We start from the raw sequence: 21110 nt of genomic DNA on the forward strand, positions 1-21110 counted from the left end.
ATTTTATATTTATATTTCAAAAGTTATTCCCTTTCCCAGTTTCATAAACCCCCATCCCATCCACCTCCCCTTCTTCTATAAGGGTGTTCTCCCTCCCCAACTACCTCCTTCCTTTCTCCCCGCCATTCCCCTGCATTGGGGGATCCAGCTTTGGCAAGGACCAAGGGATTCTCCTCACATTGGTGCCCAACAAAGCCATCCTCTGCTACATATGCAGCTGGAGCCATGGGTTTGTCCATGTAAACTCTTTGGGTAGTAAAATTGGCCATTTTGTCAAAAGCAATCTACAGATTCAATGCAATCCTCATCAAAATTCCAACACAATTCTTCAAAGAGTTGAAAAGAGCAATTTGCAAATTTATGTGGGAAAACAAAAAATCCAGGATAGTGAAAACTATACTCAACAATAAAAGAACTTCTAACACATTGCACCTCACACAATAATAGTAGGAGATTTCAACATCCCACTCTCATCAATGGACAGATCATGGAAACAGAAATTAAACAGAGACATAGACAGACTAAGAGAAGTCATGAACCAAATGTACTTAACAGAGATTTATAGAACATTCTATCCTAAAATAAAAGGACATACCTTCTTTTCACCACCTTATGGTACTTTCTCCAAAATTGACCATATAATTGGACATAAAACAGACCTCAATAGACACAGAAAGATAGAAATAATCCCATGCATCCTATCAGACCACCATAAAGCTGGTCTTCAACAACAATAAGGGAAGAACGCCCACACATACATTGAAGTTGAACAATGCTCTACTCAATGATAACCTGGTCAAGGAAGAAATAAAGAAATTAAAGACTTCTTAGAATTTAATGGAAATGAAGATACAACATACCCAAACTTATGGGACACAATGAAAGCTGTGCTAAGAGGAAAACTCATAGCTCTGAGTGCCTGCAGAAAGAAACAGGAGAGAGCATATATCAGCAGCTTGACAGCACACCTAAAAGCTCTAGAACAAAAAGAAGCAAATACACCCAGGAGGAGTAGAAGGCAGGAAATAATCAAACTCAGAGCTGAAATAAACCAAGTAGAAAGAAAAAGGACTATACAAAGAATCAACAGAACCAAAAGTTGGTTCTTTGAGAAAATCAACAAGATAGATAAACCCTTAGCCAGACTAATGAGAGGACACAGAGAGTGTGTCCAAATTAACAAAATCAGAAATGAAAAGGGAGACATAACTACAGATTCAGAGGAAATTAAAAAAAAATCATCAGATCTTACTACAAAAGCCTATATTCAACAAAACTTGAAAATCTGCAGGAAATGGACAATTTCCTAGACAGATACCAGGTACTGAAGTTAAATCAGGAACAGATAAACCATTTAAACAACCCCATAACTCCTAAGGAAATAGAAGCAGTCATTAAAGGTCTCCCAACCAAAAAGAGCCCAGGTCCAGACAGGTTTAGTGCAGAATTCTATCAGACCTTCATAGAAGACCTCATACCAATATTATCCAAACTATTCCACAAAATTGAAACAGATGGAGCACTACCGAATTCCGTCAAGGAAGCCACAATTACTCTTATACCTAAACCACACAAAGACCCAACAAAGAAAGAGAACTTCAGACCAATTTCCCTTATGAATATCGACTCAAAAATACTCAATAAAATTCTGGCAAACTGAATCCAAGAGCACATCAAAACAATCATCCATCATTATCAGGTAGGCTTCATCCCAGGCATGCAGGGATGGTTTAATATTCGGAAAACTATCGACATAATCCACTATATAAACAAACTGAAAGAACAAAATCACATGATCATTTCATTAGATGCTGAGAATGCATTTGACAAAATTCAACACCCCTTCATGATAAAAAGTCCTGGAAAGAATAGGAATTCAAGGCCCATACCTAAACATAGTAAAAGCCATATACAGCAAACCAGATGCTAACATTAAACTAAATGGAGAGAAACTTGAAGCAATCCCACTAAAATCAGGGACTAGACAAGGCTGCCCACTCTCTCCCTACTTATTCAATATAGTTCTTGAAGTTCTAGCCAGAAAAATCAGACAACAAAAGGAGGTCAAGGGGATACAGATTGGAAAAGAAGAAGTCAAAATATCACTATTTGCAGATGATATGATAGTATATTTAAGTGATCCCAAAAGTTCCACCAGAGAACTACTAAAGCTGATAAACAACTTCAGCAAAGTGGCTGGGTATAAAATTAACTCAAATAAATCAGTAGCCTTCCTCTTCACAAAAGAGAAACAAGCCGAGAAAGACATTAGGGAAACAACACCCTTCATAATAGACCCAAATAATATAAAGTACCTCAGTGTGACTTTAACCAATCAAGTAAAAGATCTGTACAATAAGAACTTCAAGACTCTGAAGAAAGAAATTGAAGACTTCAGAAGATGGAAAGATCTCCCATGCTCATGGATTGGCAGGATTAATATAGTAAAAATGGCCGTTTTACCAAAAGCAATCTACAGATTCAATGCAATCCCCATCAAAATACCAATCCAATTCTTCAGAGAGTTAGACAGAACAATTTGCAAATTCATCTGGAATAACAAAAAAAAAAAAACCAGAATAGCTAAAACTGTCCTCCACAATGAAAGGACTTCCGGGGGAATCACTATCCCTGAACTCAAGCAGTATTACAGAGCAATAGTGATAAAAACTGCATGGTATTGGTACAGAGACAGACAGATAGAGCAGTGGAATAGAATTGAAGGCCCAGAAATGAACCCAAACACCTATGGGCACTTGATTTTTGACAAAGGAGCCAATATCATCCAATGGAAAAAAGATAGCATTTTCAGCAAATGGTGCTGTTTCAACTGGACGTCAGCATGTAGAAAAATGCAGATCGATCCATGCTTATCACCCTGTACAAAGCTTAAGTCCAAGTGGATCAAGGACCTCCACATCAAAGCAAACACACTCAAACTAATAGAAGAAAAACTAGGGAAGCATCTGGAACACATGGGTACTGGAAAAAATTTCCTGAACAAAACACCAATGGCTTATGCTCTAAGATCAAGAATCGACAAATGGGATCTCATAAAACTGCAAAGCTTCTGTAAGGCAAAGGACACTGTGGTTAGGACAAAACGGCAACCAACAGATTGGGAAAAGATCTTTACCAATCCTACAACTGATAGAGGAATAATATCAAAATATACAAAGAACTCAGGAAAATAGACTCCAGAGAGCCAAATAACCCTAATAAAAATGGGGAACAAAACTAAAGAAAGAATTATCAGCTGAAGAATATTGAATGACTGAGAAGTACCTAAAGAAATGTTCAACATCCTTAGTCATCAGAGAAGTGTAAATCAAAACAACCCTGAGATTCCACCTCACTCCAGAATAGCTAAGATCAAAAACTCAGGTGACAGCAGATGCTGGCGAGGATGCGGAGAAAGAGGATCACTCCTCCATTGCTGATGGGATTGCAAACTGGTACAATCACTCTGGAAATCAGTCTGGAGGTTCCTCACAAAATTGGACATTGGACTACCTGAGGACCCAACTATATCTCTCCTGGGCATATACCCAAATGATGCTCTAACATACAAGGACATATGCTCCACTATATTCATAGCAGCCTTATTTATAATAGCCAGAAGCTGGAAAGAACCCAGATGCCCTTAATAGAGGAATGGATACATAAAATTTGGGACATCTACACAATGAAGTACTACTCAGCTATCAAAAACAATGACTTCATGAAGTTTATAGGCAAATGGATGGAACTAGAAAATATCATCCAGAGTGCATACACATGGTATGCATTCACTGATAATTGGATATTAGCCCAAAAGCTTGATTACCCAAGATACAATCCACAGACCACATGAAGTTCAAGAAGGATAACCAAAGTGAGGATGCTTCAGTTCTCCTTAATATGGGGACAAAGTTTGGAGCAGAGACTGCAGGAATGGCCATTCAGCCATTCAGAGCCTGCCCCTCATGGGTAAACAGATTATATATAATCTCCACCAAAACTACATAATACTGATGAAGCCAAGAAGTGAATGCTGACAGGAGCTTGATATAGCTGTCTCCTTAGAGGCTCAACCAGAGCCATGCCAAATACAGGGGTGAATGATAGCAGCAAACCATTAAACTGAGAACAGGGTCCCCATTGGAGGCAATAGAGAAAGGATTCAAGGAACTGAAGGGGCTTGCGACCCCATAAGAACAACAATACCAACCCATCAGAGCTCCCAGGAACTAAGCTGTTACCTATTTTTCTAAGTGTTAGAAGTTCTTTATATAGTTCAACCAACTGTTCTTTAGCCGGTACTTTGTGCACATTTTCTTTATGTCTTGCCTTTTCATTCTCTCCATCCTTTGGTGTTCTGGTTTGCCCTGGAGTTATCTGTATTTTGATGTTGATTCCACTGCCCCAAGGACAGCTGCCTAGTCCGTCAGGTACTCAGGAATCAGTTGATTTCACCAGAAACTTCTCCCTATTGAATTTGTGAAATACAGGTGAGGGACAGGTACAGGATAGAAGGAGGCCTGTCATTGGAGGAGAAGGATGGATGGGAGAGAAGTTTGAAGGAAGAGGAGGAGACTGAAACAGAAAGGAGGAGAGACAGGAGGGAGAGGGCGAGAAACCACGGCAGGTGAAGTTAAGATTGCACTCTGTGTATTTACAGGTTGTTATGAATGTTCTTAAGGGATGGATGGTACCGGGCTTTGTATGTTTAGGTGGGCAATTATATCTTATCAATTGGGTCAAAGATTATTGTGTTGTGTGTGCTTTTATGTGACGTTTGAGTGTAAGACAGTGTGCGGTGGCTAGAGACACTGGGCTGCCACAGCAGAGTTGGGAGGTGTTTCCGCCAAGATATCCAGCAGATGTCTTGGTACACCGAGGTACTGAACCTAACAAGGTAAAAGACAGTCACACCTTTTATTATTTTTTATATTTTACAACAACACTTTGGCATTTTACTTTCTCCTTCCAAAACTGTGTGGCATCTAATTTTCTATCATTTTCTCTGTCATAGAGAGATGTTGTCTGAGCATTCACACTAAATTAAGTATCTCAGATAGTTAGTTTTCTCAAAGAGGACTGAGAAAAAGAGACAAGGCTTGCCATTTAGAAATAACCTCCAATGATATAACTTAAACGCTTCTGATTCTTACATAAGACAGTTTCAGGAAGAGACTTTTAATGATTATTCCCACCAAATATTAATGACTATAATAGAACTGTAATTGCATTTATGTATAAGTAGAGCCACAATTGTACTTATTAATTGAATTTTAATTTTCTACCACTGTGTACTTGATACTTGAGATACTTTAAAGACAAATAAAAGGACATATATTTTAGTTAGCTGGTACTTTTCTTAAATAAGTCATGTCTAAATCCAAGTTTCCTAATTTCAACAAATTCAAAAGAGAATTACATGACTTTGAGGTGAGAAAATTGCATCTGCCAAATTTTTGCTTGCAATGATAACCTAAATCAAATCAGCTTAGGCAAAAAGCAAGTTAGGTCGTGCTCTATATATGTGAAAGGCAGCAGGGCAGCACGATTTTGCTGCTTCTGCTTATTCACTTATTCCCAGACTGGTACTCCTCACATCACCAGAACTCTTGTTTGTGCCCACAGGCTTCTATGTGTACAGACTATAATCTGAGAGAGGTCTGCTAAGGTTTAGATAGCAACCTTCACTGAAAGCCTTGCTTGGCATCTTTGGTAATGTGCCCTACATCAGAGGTGAAGAATCTCATTTAATTGGATATCAGTTGTCTACCTGTATGGTCTGGTAGGAGCTAGATTTGATTCACTTGAATTGGTAAGATTTTATTGGGAGCCTTTTCTTCTAAGAAAAACTGGTATAAGAAACTTCAGACAACAAAAACAAGAAATGTTCAATTTATAAATTTCTTATCTGGGTGCACGATATTCCTTCCTTATCTTCAGAGCTTGATTATAAAACTCAGGGCCTTGCTTTGAGCAGCAGAGTGCTTTGGCTGACACACTGTACATACTCTACTGGAGGATATTTTTCTCCCTGAAACTCATGATATATTCACTAGCTGTGTATGTAGAAAGTTCAAAGTGCCAATAAAGAATGAGAAAGCATTGCCTTTTGTAGTAAATAACACTTATTATGCTGCTAGTAGAACAGTATTTGCTCTACTATATAAGTTCTTACCTAAGAGTAGAATGCAGAGATAAAAAAGTACTCATTATTTTTCCTGTAATTGTGGTAACTTCTTTGTGTAGTTCATTCTTTGCCTGGCGGTAACTAGGCAACAAGAGTTGTTACAAGTGAACTATGGAGACTAAATTTTAATTGAATCTTTAAAATCACCTTCCTGTCATTAACATTTTATTTTTTACCCAGATGCTTATCTACATGTTCAAATATGAAGAAAACTTTATAATTTACATATTAATATACACTAATTAGTTCTTATTTTACATGGCTTTCATCAAGGACTTTCTAGCTCAATTCTAACCTCTCCGGCTAGCCTGTTTTCCAGCATTCCTCTGAAGAGATCGGGAAATGATTTTCTTTCTTTCACTCTTTCTTTCTTTATTTTTAACTTTCCATTGACTTTCTTTGAATTTCACCTCATGCACCCCAATACCACCCATCTCTCCATTCCTCTGCATCCACCTTCTGTCCCAGCATTCTCCCCTGTAAACGAAAAAATAATTTTGTCATGGAAGCTGTAGTGTTTTACAGTGTGTAACACAATATACCATTTTGTCCACATATCTTTGCTTTGTAGTCTATACCTCTTTATACCTTTATACATTGTTCGTTGCAATAAGTCTTGATCTGGTTTGAGACTTCTTGCTCCTGCAATACTATCAATACTGGATCCTGACTGGGACTCCTCTTGGATAGCTTGTTGTTGCCCTTTGGATCTGCAGGACTGACCCTTTCACACATTCCAGTGGTTTATAGATGGAGTAGGTGTTGGGATGGGCCAACTCAAAGCCTTGAATCTGGGCTTGGATAGTAGCTGAGTTGGTCAGCTCACCAGCACTCTTGCACCCCACCATCAGGATGAACTCTCTGGCACTGCCCAGGCTAGCTCACCCAGTGCCACAGCTGCCAAGGTTCAGAGCCAGGTTTTTCACTCTCATGCCCTTGGGGTTAGCTCACCTTCACACCTGCCACCATGGCCAGCTGTGCTATGCTGCCTAGGCTAGACAAAAGGCCCATTCTCCCAAATGCTGCAGCAAGTGATGGGCGGAGCCAGTTTTCTTGAGTCCATGACACTGAAGCTAACTTTCCCATGCTGTCCAAGTGCAGGACAGGGCCAGCTCAGCATAGTGCTTGACCATCAGTGTGGCCTTAGGCAGCAGCCCACCAGGGACTTATATCTTTATGACCTTTGGTGGTAACATAGGCCTAGTACATCCAACTGCTACAGGAGCACTGACCCAGACAAGGTCCCTGGTGGCCTCCTGCTCTGGGACATCATCATGGCATCACCTGTTTGCTCAGGTTCCTCAAATCCACAAGTTTCTCACCACCATTGAGTCTCTGGTTCCACCATTATCCGCAGTGTATGAACCCTCAGCTTTGCTTTCTCTCCCATCCTTCCGCCTTGGACTCTGTCTTTCCCATCTCTCCATCACACATTTGCCCATCATAGTGGTACCCATGGATGCTGCAGTGTCTTTCTTCTAACTACCCTGGGCCTACTGGCCCAGGGCAAGTGCTTGCCTTTCTTCTGGCTACAGTGAGCCTGGGGGACTAGGGTGGGTACTTGAGTGTCTTTCTTTGGGCAGGAAGTTATTTCTTATGATAACTGATCTGGTATAGAATCAAACCAAAAAATCCCAGGCTGGCTACATTTGACTCAGCTCTCTGTTAGTTGAGTCATCAACCTGGGTGATTCTTACTTGTACTTTAAAATGGAAACAATAAAAGAGAAACCGTATATGAGAAAATTTAATTGGTAAAAGTGAAACCTTCAAAGAGAAAATGGAAACAGTGAAAACAAACCTTATAAACCTTATAGGTGGAGTAACTATGATAAAGCATAAACCCTTATGTGCCTTGGTGTTCAGTGACCATCCACCCTTAGATTATAATACCTATGCTGATATTCATTTGCGAAGAGATGCAGATAATTTAGAATTTCAGTATTTATCAGTCCTAACTCCCTGCTTGAAAGGACCATTGTTGGGGTGTAGAACTATGTTTTAGGACACCATGCAGCTAAATATTTTATTCTCAACTCTCAGTTGTCAAATGGTAGCTAGAAGGTAGATTCATTCACTCCATAATTAGAAGCACATAATTGAACATGGATAAAGTATATAGTTCATAATAAAATTATGTGAAATATTTTATGCCACCACACCACAAAATCTATAATATACTTTATCTTTATTTCAATAGTTATGTTCTACTTTTCTTTCTTTACCTGAAAATGCATTTTTATTTTATACCAAACAAGCATGAAATTAATGAGATCTTGGTTTATAAAATTGATGTCTCAAAGAAAAGAATATTGCCATTGAATTGTTAGTATACATGAAATATAACTCAAACCACTAACAAACACATTTTGGAATTTTTCAAAATTCAACTGGAACTTTGTTATCATTTAACTTTATATTTTGTCCACTACACAATTAGTAGTAGAAACTACAACATGTATACTTATATTATAGGGTAGAAGTATTTGTATTTTTCAAGCAGTACTATGATATACTAGCAACTCAAAAAACAACATAATCCCCCACACTGCTAATTGATTGTCAATCTGTGTCTCTCTTGGGGAGGCAGAATGTGGGGAGTTTGACTGCACTCACCCCACATCACTGGGGTAGGTGCTGGGGCTGTGAGGGAGCACTGAGACACCACAGGTGGGAAAGCTAGTCTGAGATGTGGGAAAACGGGAGCTGGCTTGAGGTCCCTTGTTACTGGCCTGGGCGTGGAGTTCTCATACTCTTGGACATCTAAGCGCTGTTGGGAGTCACAAAAGAGCAGATAACAGAGTTGAGTGACTACGGGCTGGGAAGAGCCATCTAGACCAGGTTGGGGACAGGAGTGGGTGGGGAGCTACAGCTTGTCCCAGAGGGGATGATTGTCTTTAGTTTGGTGAAGGCAGACTTGGTGGTGGTGTGGTTGAGAGTGCAGAGAGGCCTTCCAAGGGAGAATTAAGTTGCAGATCTTTAGTTTAATGCCTTCTCCATGGCTTCCTCCTTGGATCTTAATGAAAAAAGACAGCGCGTGATTCTAAATAGTTTATTGTCATGGTGGAAAATGGATGTGTAAAACCACAGCCCCCTTCTCAGGGTGGGCCTGAAATTAAATTCTTTTTGCAGAGAAGAATGTCTGGGAAGGGAATGAAGGGAAGCTTATTGGCTAAGCCCTTCAGGCCTCTAGGTACCTTATCAGCATAAAGAACTCTGCTTTGGGCCTATGTGACCATCAGACATGTTTCTTTTATGTAGGAAGCATAGCACATGTTCCAAGTCAGGAGACTGGCAGGGAGTTGGGAGTCACCTAAGCCTCAGGTGTGTGCCCACCGATTCTCTGAATCTCAAAATGTTCTACCTTACCAAACTTCCTGGCATGGTTTTATGTCCCACAATTGATGTCTGTGGAACACTATACTCCATGTATAACAAGCATTGCCATATTAGTCAGAGAACTGATAAACCTCAATCAGATCAAGGCATCCTTTATAGAATGGGGTGGTGATGAAAGTCATCAGACACTTGCCTGAAATTGCAGCCATACATTCCTGTGACCTCCATCCAGCTGCATGCAATCCTCTTCAGATGGATTATATATAGAAGGTAAAAGGTAGAATATGTAAGAGGTAAAAATGTAAGTGAAGGTTGAATTCCATGTATGCAACTTTGGAAAACCATTATACATGATGGCATGGAACTTTTTTTTTTTGGCATGGGCCTTTTAGTGATCCATTTTTGAAGCCTTCTGAGATCATGAAACTAATTTCCCACTTATGTTTCTGTAAGTAAGCCCAATAAAATCATTGATTCACCAATCTAGACTTGGGTGAAATAATTTATTTCGTCTGTTGTTGATGTTCTATCTGGGGTGAACAAACACTGCTCACATTTTTCTAAGAAGAGTTAACACAACAAACAGACTTGAGCATACCAGAATTATATTGGGCAGTGTAACAGATGCTTTCCACAACATTTCTATCCTGAATTCAAGGCCAAGCTACACATCGATGTTTTAAAAGACCCCTGGCAAGTGCAGCATTAAAATACTCATGGATGGTTCAAGAGAAATCAATTTTCTGTTTTTAAGAAAGATATTCTTTCTTGAGAAGCCTGCTAAAGGCACAAGTAATTATTAAGTCAAAAGTCAACAATTTGGACTTCATAAAAACTAAAGTGTTGTTCCCAAAAAGAAAGTACTAATGGAGTGAGAAAGGCAGCTCTAAGTATGAGGAAAATGTTTCACATTGCTATGCTCAGCAGAGTTTTGTTGTGGAAGCCTGAATGGGGTGATGAAGGAAGGACAGTCACAGGGAAACACAGAAAAGCTGAGATGTGGTAGGTCGAGCTCACGCTGAGGGAGTGGTCCCACCTACCATGCTACAGTGTAGATCTTCAGCTGGTTTATTCTATGTAGTGCATGGAGGAGGTGTTAGCCTCTCTTGATAGAATGGTACCTCGGTTGCTAGTTTTGCACCAATGGCTACCAATGGCTGCACATGGTCCAGAGGAAGACTTTGTCAATTCCCCTGGGTCCTAACCATTGGTCCCTGTCAATAACACACATCCACTTGGGACTCATCTTCTTCTTATACTTTCCCTCAAGGCTTCCTCTGTTCCCCATAGCAAATACCACGTGGGGTAAGGGGCTAACATCCCAAACATGCAAACTTAATGCAAAGAGGACTCACAGATGCCAACAGATACATGACAAGGGTTCAGCATTGCTAATTGGGGGTGAGAGAGCCAGTTTCTGAATACGGTTTCTCCTCACAGTCTTAGGATAGCTGCTCCCAGATAGCCCAGATGTTTAACAATGGGTGAGTGGGCAAAGAAAAGAAGATTTGATTTTTCTAAGTGGAAACTGAAGAGTTGATCTCAGAGAAAGATAAAGCAAAGTAGTAGTTCCTAGACAACAGGAAGGATGTGAGGGAGAGCATGAAGAGAATATGGTTATGTGAATATAGGTTTAGCCCTGAAGGCCAGGACCCAGAGGCGGACAGCCCAGGAACCTAGGCTAGGAAATGGTTCCTAATGCTATTCTGCTATATTCATTGATTGATGCCTAGCTCAACTAGCATTAGAGAGATTTCACCTAGAAACTGATGGAAATGGATGTGGAGATCCACAGCCAAACATTAGGTTGAACTCAGCAAATCCTGCAGTAGAGGAAAGGAAGGATAATAGGGGCCAGAGGGGTCAAGGATATCAAAAGAAAACCCACAGAACCAATCAATCTGGGCTCATAGGGCCTCACAGGGACTGAACAGCCAACCAAGGTGCCTGCATAGAAGTACCTCCTCTTGTATTGAGCCTGGATGAGGCAACTCATTAGGAGGAAAGGGTCCCAAAAGCAGGCAGAAGAGCCAGAGATAGTCAGTCCCTGCTCCAACTGTTAAGAGTCCCACATGAAGACCAAGCTACACAACTATAACATATAGGCAGATGGCCTAGGTCAGTCCCTTAACTAACTGCAACTGAACATGCCATCGTTGGTTGATATCCACGGGTGTCCTTCTCTTTTCTGAAGAGAAAGAAAGGAGGTTTTGGGAAGGACTGGAAGGGGAGGAGAGATGGGAAACTGGTTGGGATGTAAAAAAGGAAAGACTACGAATGCAAAAATGTGTGTGTGTGTGTGTGTGTGTGTGTGTGTCTGTCTGTCTGTCTGCCTGACTGTCTATCTGTAATGATTTTTAGTCTTTAATATAGTATAGTGTAGTACACTAGGATAAGTTTGATTGACAACATTTAATTGAATATTTCAAAAGAGATAATAGAGATTTTGATTTTTCTAACACAAAAATGATAAATATGCAATATAATAGACATGTCAATTTCCCTGCTCTGGCCATTATATGTTATATGCAAGTAAGTACTGTGATAGCTCTTTATACCCTATAAACATTTGTCATTAGAGAGTAGCAGAAATATATGATTTAATTGAGTTTTAATATTACAGGATGTAAAGTATGGTAAGGATAAATGACAGTAACAGTCATACAATAATGTGAATATACTTAATGTCAACCAACTGTATACTTAAGATAGCTAATATGGTAAACTGTTACATGTATCTTACCATAATAAAAATATTGGAGGGAAAAAGCAAATGGCCATCACTGTAAATTTTTGTTCGACCATTTCCCAGCTATCATTTCTTTGTTTGACATTTTTTTCCAATTTATGTTTTCTAGAAGAAATTAATTTATAATCAGATAAATTCTAGAATAATTATATTTTATATTTTGCATTTATCTTAAGTTGAAAGACAATACACATATACTCTTTTATATTTTCCTGGTTTGGACCAATCATTTGCATAACCAGTCTGAATGGATAAAATTTTATGATACAGTACATATTTTTTTCAAGTACCTTTGTGGGAAGTGATTATCTCCTGTTAGAAAACATGAATTGTGATACCAAGACATGTGAAACCTGACATTTATCCAAAACAGCTCCTGACATAGCTTTCACCACTGATTTTCTTTCTTTCTTTTTTTCAAGAGAATTATATTGTTTATTGAATACACATGGTAATGGATGATACACTCCCATCTGTTATTTTATCTGATACCGTTATTCAATTTTGATATTGCATAAGATGTGCCAAAAACTATTTTATTACCAAATTGTGATCTTGCTTGGATGACCCTTTCAATGGTGAAACTCATTAAATTACAATAGTAACTGGCAATTTAGCAACACCAGGGTTTTTGAAGACAATAGCTTTTCCACCCTAGCAACCAATAATAAATTCCAAATGGAATTTGGTACTACCCTGGAGGAATTCTAACTTCACACTCTTGGGGAAGTTTACCAAGATGGCTTCAGAGTAGACTAATTTTTCACAGCACATTAAAAAAAAAGGTGACACATTTATACAGCGTCATGATCAGACTTTTACATTTAGCAATCAACAGCATGGTTGAAAAAGGTCTACAGTAAAACCCTTCGTTGGAATGCTTTACACTTTCCACAGAACAGAAACTCAAATAACCTGTTATACAATTAGTCACAGATATAGTCCTGGGGTTTTTGCCCACACACATGAGTATTGTCTAAAACATGCCTTCTTTGTAGCAGCTAGGCCCTGCCACTGTCCTTGGCTGAGTTCATAAATCTATTATAACCTGTAGCTTTCCTGTCACTTCTCTGTCTCTCTTCTCCTGCTAAAATTTGTTTCCTGGCTGTAATTAGAACCTCCTGCCACTGCCATAGCTACTGCTGCTGCTGGAACCTCCATAGCCACCTTGGTTTCATGGTTTAGCAAAGTACTGGCCTCCACCATCATTAGGGCCAGAGCTCCTGGCTCCAAAGTTTCCTCCTTTCATTGGTCCAAAATTTGAAGATTAGTTGTTGTAATTGCCAAAATCACTGTAGCTTCCACCACCTCCAAAATTTCTTCTACTACCACTGCCAAAACTGCTCCCACCTCCTCCATTGTTATAGCTGTCATAGCTGCCACTCCCACCATAGCCACTGCCCTGGTTTCCACAATCCTGTCCACCACTTCCATAGCCTCTGCTTCCTCCAGGGTAACCAGGGCCACCTCCTCCATAACCACCATCATTGCCAAATCCATCATAGCCACCCCCACTGCTACCATATCCACTATTACCATGGCTGCCACCAAAGCCACCATGCCACTGAAGTTCCCTTCTCGACTAAAATTGTCATTGCCACCAAAACCACCTCCATGACCACCACCAAAATTTCTGGAACCATTTCGACCTCTTTGGCTGAATGAAGCACTAGCCATCTCTTGCTTCGACAGAGGCTTTCTTACTTCACACTTGTGGTGGGTGGCCATTCACAGTATGGTATTTCTGAGTAACAATCTTATCCACAGAGTCATGGTCGTCAAAGGTGACAAAAGCAAAGCCCCTCTTTTTTTCACTGCCTCTATCAGCCATAATTTCAATCAGTTCAATTTTCCCATACTGCTCAAAATAATCTCGTAGGTGATGTTCTTCAGTGTCTTCTTTAATACTGCCAACAAAGATCTTCTTCACAGTTAAGTGGGCATCTGGTCTCTGAGAATCTTCTCTTGACATAGCTCTCTTAGGTTCCACAACTCTTCCATCCACCTTGTGTGGTCTTGCATTCATGGTAGCATCCACTTTCTCCACACTGGTGCATGTGACAAACCCAAAACCCCTGGATCTCTTGGTACTGATTTTCTTTATTCTTGTCCACTTGCTGTGGTTCTCCTTTCCCTGTTTGGGTGCACAGAGAGAAATGCTCTGTTTATCTTTTCTGATACATTTTGAACAAGGCTGCAAGACAGAACGTAGACTGTAATAGGACTGTGTTGTATATGATCTGAGACTGTGGAGCTGCCCTGTAGATTCAGATATGCTGTCCTGTTAGGCAAGTGTCTTCTTGCCATTTTATCTCACACAGCATCTCTTGATGTTGTATTACGCTGTCAAGGAAGGTTGCAGACTCGGCTTAGTTTGACTTTGCATGTACCATGGTTCCTTGAGGGACAGACTTCTCACCCTAACACACACAATCCAATGCTGTTTGGCCTCATACTATTTTATAAGTTTAATTATTCAAGAATTTCCATTTCTTTAAGCAATTTTCTCTCAAGCTTCACTCCCTATGATTTAGTCAGGCTGGTGCAGTGTTTGAAGGACTTGAGAGATTCATAATGCTTTGTTGTTACTCCATAATCATTTTTCTTCTTTTGTTCTTTCATTTTCTTTTCTTTTTTTGGCTTTTTACATTTTTTAAATGATAAAAGCCAATAGCTTTTCTTTGTAAAATATTTGAAGAGATCAAAATTTTACAAGTAAAAAGTAGAAGAAGTTCTCCCTTATTTGGGTCTTCAAGCTCTTCTAATGCACCTTCTAAGCTGAATTGGAAAGTCAGCTTTATTCTAGCCTTACCTATCAGTCTCCCAGCCTCCCAGTTTTAGGAGCATAATCACATTTTCTCTTCCTTGTATCACACTGTTATTGTTTGCATGTGAAATATCTCTCATAGGATCATGTGTTTAAACATTTGGTCTCCAGCTGGCTGCACTGTTTGGGAAGTTGTGGGTCTTACAAGAAAGGTTCATGAAGGATGTAGGATGCTCACTGGTTAAGGGTCTTAGATTTATAATTAAGCCTCACTTGTTTTGTTTTGTTTTGTTCCTCTGTGTACCCCTGGATGTTCTGGAACTCACTCTGTAGACTAGGCTGGCCTCCAACTTAGAGATTCGACTCTCTGCCTCCTATGTGTTGGGATTAAAGGTATATGCCACCACCACCTGGCCAGCCTCACTCTTGTTAGATCTTTGTTTCATGGTCTTCTGTGATATAATAGGTGAGGCATCCTAGCAATATGTTTCTACAGTGCTGGCGTCTCCCAGTCATGTCTCTTTTCTACTATGATGGGCTGTATCCCATCAAACCATGGGCTAAGATAAACCCACTTCCTTTAAATCACTTTGTCAGAAATCTAGTTACTGTGACAAGAAAAGTAGTTACTCAAGGTCTTCCCTGTGAGCCCTTTACTCTCTATTATTAATTCAAAGCAAGTTCATTTATTTTGAATACCATGCGAGACCTCACAGAGAATAACAATTATCTTCATTATGTCAACTACGAGAAATATGATCCCACTGCATCCACGATGCTATACCCATCGTGTACTAATGATCAACTTTTCTTAGTCTGCAGAGCCAGAGCATAATCATACATGAAGCTGTGCAAAAATGAGCTTATTATTAGCAAGTAGGTAACCGGGGACAGAAAAAGTCTTGGATGCACTGTGAGTCTTTTGCAGTTCTCTGGGGTGGAGTGAGTCTTCACAAGAATTCCTCCATATGTAGCACAACCGAGGGACAAGAGACCTTCCCTAGACTTGACAGACTTGGAAAAGCTTTAAAGGATACATTGAGACGGAGGGAGGGAGGGAGAGAGGGAGAGAGGGAGGGAGGGAGGGAGGGAGAGAGAGAGAGAGAGAGAGAGAGAGAGAGAGAGAGAGAGAGAGAGAGAGAGAGAGTCTGGCTTGTATCTGCCATTCCTATTGATCCCAGGATGTGACATCCTGAGGGTTGGAAAAGAAAATCTCCCAGACGGTTTCAGAAAGTTCCTACCTTCCTTAGACAAAGTGAATCACTAGCACATTCTATAGTTATATATTAAAATTCAGCAAGAAGATGGGGAGAACTAGATTGATCCAGTTCTCCCAGAACTATTCAGCAATGGAATATTTTATAAAATTATCTAGTGAGGATGTTGTTGGGCCTGGGTTTTTCTTTGTAAGTTTTTGATTACTTGCTTGCTGTCTTCACTGGTTATGGTCTGTGAAGATTTTTTTATTTCTTCACAATTCTGTATTAGAGTTATATGATTGTAATAGACTTTTATAATACCTTTTAATTTTTCTGACATCAACTGTAATGTAGTTTCTTTCATTTTGAATTTTATTGATTCTTCTGTCTTATTTTTCATTAGATTGCCTATCAGTTTGTCTATTTTGTTACCCATAGTATATATTGCTTTTGCTGTCTATACTATCTGACTCATGAAATTACATGAAAGGGGAAACATTAAAATCTGTATATAAATTTGATACCCAGGCCTGTAAATATTTTAAGAAGAAAATTGATATGGTCCATTTTCAATATGAGGTATACTTATAATTCATATGAGTTATAAACAATAATTTTTCTCTATGTAGGTGTCCCTTTCTGCAGAATGGTATATTAAAACCGCACTGATTTCCATCATCTCTTGAATTTGTTATTATCTTTATTGCACACTGTACAAAGCAATTTCTACTATGTGAATTTCTAAGGTGGCTTGACTGTGCTACTGTAGACTTTTAGTTTCTAAAAAGTTTTCCTTATAGAAAATGGAAAGGCTTTAAGCAATTGCATATGACTTTAGTAGAGTGAGAGCATATTTCCTAAAGGGCAGATTAAATTCTATGTTTCTATAGAGACATCTTCATAGATTAGTGCTAAACTGGAAGTTTATTCATTGGCAATGAGAGATGTTCAGCTCTTCATGGTCCATATGAGAATTCATTTTCCTTATGATGTTGTTTTTTAGTGATATCTGTTTTTCTTAGCAAGAGTTCATTTCCTCTTCAATGTCTCTCTTGGTTACCTTTGCACTAGTCAATTACCTGTTTGCACTTGGATATTCTCACTATTTAGGAGGATATACATATTCTTGAGGGAAATTAAGTTTATATCCACACAAAATGGGAAGAAATTCTGTGTAAAGAAATGTGGCAATGTTTATAAGGCCAGAGAATCAAATTTTATGCAAACCCTCTAGAACAAAGACATTACCTATTGTTCTAGCTTGCTTTCTATTGCTACAAGCAGGACAATAAGCAGCTTGAAAAGGAAAGAGTTTATTTCATCTAACAGCTCATAGTCCATCATGAAGAGAAGCTGGGGCAGGAACTCAAGGCAGGGACCTGGCTTGAGGCAGGACCTGAAACAGAGGCTATGGGGGAATTCTGCTTATAGGACTTGCTTGTTATATTTTGTTCAGCTTGCCTTTTTATATGACCCAGGGCCACCTGCCTTATGGTGTCATCACCACAGTGGGCTGGGCCTTCCCAGGTCAATAAGTAGCAAGGAGGTGACCCACAAGCCAATCCAGTGGGGCTAATTCCTCAATTGAGGTTCCCTCTTCCCAGGTGACTCCAGTTTGTGTGAAACCGGCAAAAGTTAACTGGTACAATAAGTTTAAAATTTAGAAAATTGTTGGCTTCTTAAAGAGTTTTCTCTTTACTCTTAGAGTAATGACAAACTTGCTTTCAAGAGAGAGGAGTAGACTGTGGATAAACCAGGCTACTGCTTTGAAGGGTTAATATTTTTAAGTTTTTAAATATTATTTTATTTATTTACATTCCAAATGTTGACCCCATTCCTGGTAGAGTTCTGCATTTGCCACTTACTGATTTGGGGAGAGGGGAAGCCTACAGAAGCCTCCAATTAGATTGATACTCAGGTCTACCTCCACATTCTTGACTGCAGTAGATTTATGGAAGAAATAAGGGACTTTTTTTTTGCTGGTCATAGATCTTCCTGATCTTGAGGAACTTGCACGAAAGATCTCTATAGAAAGAGCCTCACATATACTGTCCATGAGCTGTTAAAACAGCCCGGCATTATTATTAACAGGAGGCAGGTTAGCGTTTGGGAAATGTGATCATGTATTACACAATTGTGTTGAAATTATTATGAGCTCTTCAAGAAATATTAACTAAATCACTTCCTCATATGCCAATATGGAGAACATTCCACTCTCCTTCAATGGTTCTTGACAACCTCATTTTAAATAGCTTTATGCTATAGCAATGCATGGATTTACTGATTTTCATCTAATCAATGGCTTGTTAGTAGACAGTTGTATTATTTCTAAAGATTTTTTCTTTTTATATCATTGCAAGTCATTTTGTGACATTGGGTACATAGTGAAAAACTTTTGAAACTAATTATCCTGGGAATACAGAAAAAAAGGCCTGATAGCCTGATAGTATGTATATCTTAGCTAGTTTCTATATAATAAGAAATGCTCATTTTTTTCCTTGCTAATTTGACTTCTTAACTGCAGCATAAGTGGTTCCTCCAGCAGCTAATTCCAGTATGCGTTTTACATTTTGCTTTCATTTTGATGAATACAAATTCAGATGTTCTGAAATTATTATCATGTCTTAAAATTTTAAAAATTAAGATGGAAGAAATTCTAGGGGATATCTAATGTAACCTCATCATTTTATAAACCTCACAAAAGTTATGTCTCAGGTTGGACACGGCTGTCTCAGCTGTTGAGCTGCAGAGCAAGGATGAGAAAATAGTTTTCCTAGACTTCATCCTGTGGCTCTTCCCATTAAAAAAAAGAGAGCTCAGCAGAGCTTCTTGCTGTGGTTTTAAAGTTGAAGTTAACAGAGCACAAGTCTGTGGGGGTGAGCATGGGCTTTTGTCCAAAATAAAGCTGATTAGGCTCTGACTGCAGCCCCTGTTGACTAGTGAGTCTTTATCTTTCCTGGATGTTTCTGCCTAGGGAGGAGGATGGAAGAATGGTGGACTCTACAGAAGGAAATGGCTACCTTACCACCGGAAGCTCCTTGGGAGAGAACACTAAGCTAAAAAAAATTACTTTCAAGTCATCAAACTTCCTATTAACTCCTGCTTCAGCCTTCTCCATGCCATCCTCTTCATACAATGGATATGGGAATAAGGATAGGAAATGTTTAACCCTTGCCCTCATAGAGAGAACAGCAGTGAATTCTCAGGCAAAATATATAAAGGAAAGTAGAGATATAAGAATAAATAATCCCAAATAAAATCTGACCTCTAGATTTGTTTCTGAGGAATACTGGGAAAGAATTTTTGAAAGATCATCATGGTCTTTTGCTTGCTCATTTTCCTGAAATCCGTTTTGTGGCTCATAGTACATTTGCCTTTGGCCAAATCCCAATCAGTTTCCTTTTCTTTATCATACATTTCAGTATCATCAACACACGAAGCTAACTCAAGAATGAAGAATTATCTTTGAAAGTGAACTGGGGAGAATAAAGACTTAAACTAAACATAACTTTAGAACTAATGGGAGTGAATCATTGGCCTGAACAATAGAGCCAGATGGGAAGGTTTGGACATCAAAGACTGTGGTCTGGCTCCAGCCTTCCTTTCTAGACTCATTCACATAGTCCTCATTTAATAACCTGTGGTCTGATTGGATGGATCTGCTACTCTCTTGGAATTGTTGGCTATTCCTGTGTCTGGGACTTTGCCATTTTCTCTCACATGAGCACATCTTCTCCAAAACCACTCACCTACTTGAAATCTAGCCATACATCAATTCTACCCAACCACTGTCTACGTTTCTCTCCATTCCTCCTGAAGCTACTCATTTAATATTTATCATGCATTGAATTTCTGATGCTTAGCTTTCAACAAACATATATTTGCCTGAAGCTATAACTGCAAGCTACTTTAATAAAAAATTAAGAACAGTGCTTGTGGTGGCCTAGAAATGTGTCCACTGCACTTGGCAAACTAGGTTTTACTTCTCTGCATTTCCAGCTATAGAAAGCCACAAGAAAGACATGGTTTTGAAGGGAAGAAATGACCCACATATATTCAGAATCTCACATAGATTGTTGCTGATGGCTAACTCGTCCTTGCTGTTGTGAGTCATTGGCTTTTGTAGTCTACAATTTCCTTGATCTGCTTTCAGATGTTTTTGTGTTTAGCTCCATGAGGCAGAGATTCAGTTTTGGAAGGATTCTTATGACATAATATTCAAAAAACCAAGAGAACTGACAGCTTTTAAATTCACTCCAGAGTTACAGTTTTTATCTTGATTGTCTTAACGTAGAACTGCTGCTAAAAATGAGTCCATCTTGTATTGAATATCAATCATTGAAATGCTGAATTTTACAGAAGAGAAATAGTTTATTCATGATGTGGCCAAATGTAGAGTCCAGAGATCAAGCTTCAACTCTTGCTTCTCCAAAGAAAGGCTTAATATCTGGGCAATGGTGGTTTAGGATGAAGTAGAAAGAGGTATACAAATGTACAATCAATACTTAGGGCTTTTCATGAGACATTAAAAATGATGTCCACTTTGGATGTAGAGAAATCAACATCAGTGTAGCAGGAGACTCTATGATGCTAGCTTACATAGTGCCAGGAGGTGCTGTGCATGCTGCTGGGGGACAGAAAATGCCAATGATCTCATCCAGTCAGAGACCTTGAATGCTGGAATACTAACCTTCCTGGGAAGATGGGCCTACAATAGTGACATGATAAATTTGGGAAGTTGTTCACCTTTTTATAATGATAAACCTGGTTAAACATGGATAATTGGGGAGCTAAAAGACAGTATGGGCAAATCTACTACCGTTGTTAGATCAAATGTTCATGCTGCTAAACTGCACTCATAGGTTACTCA

The 21110-nt window shown here is 39.2% G+C and overlaps 1 pseudogene; it reads right to left on the reverse strand.

The window, feature by feature from the left end:
• Window positions 1-13385: 13385 nt before the first annotated feature.
• On the reverse strand, window positions 13386-20759 carry Hnrnpa1-ps7 (heterogeneous nuclear ribonucleoprotein A1, pseudogene 7; annotated as a pseudogene).
• Window positions 20760-21110: the final 351 nt, after the last annotated feature.

This window comes from Rattus norvegicus, chromosome 3 (genome assembly GCF_036323735.1).
Source record: "Rattus norvegicus strain BN/NHsdMcwi chromosome 3, GRCr8, whole genome shotgun sequence".
In the NCBI taxonomy this organism is placed as follows: domain Eukaryota; kingdom Metazoa; phylum Chordata; class Mammalia; order Rodentia; family Muridae; genus Rattus; species Rattus norvegicus.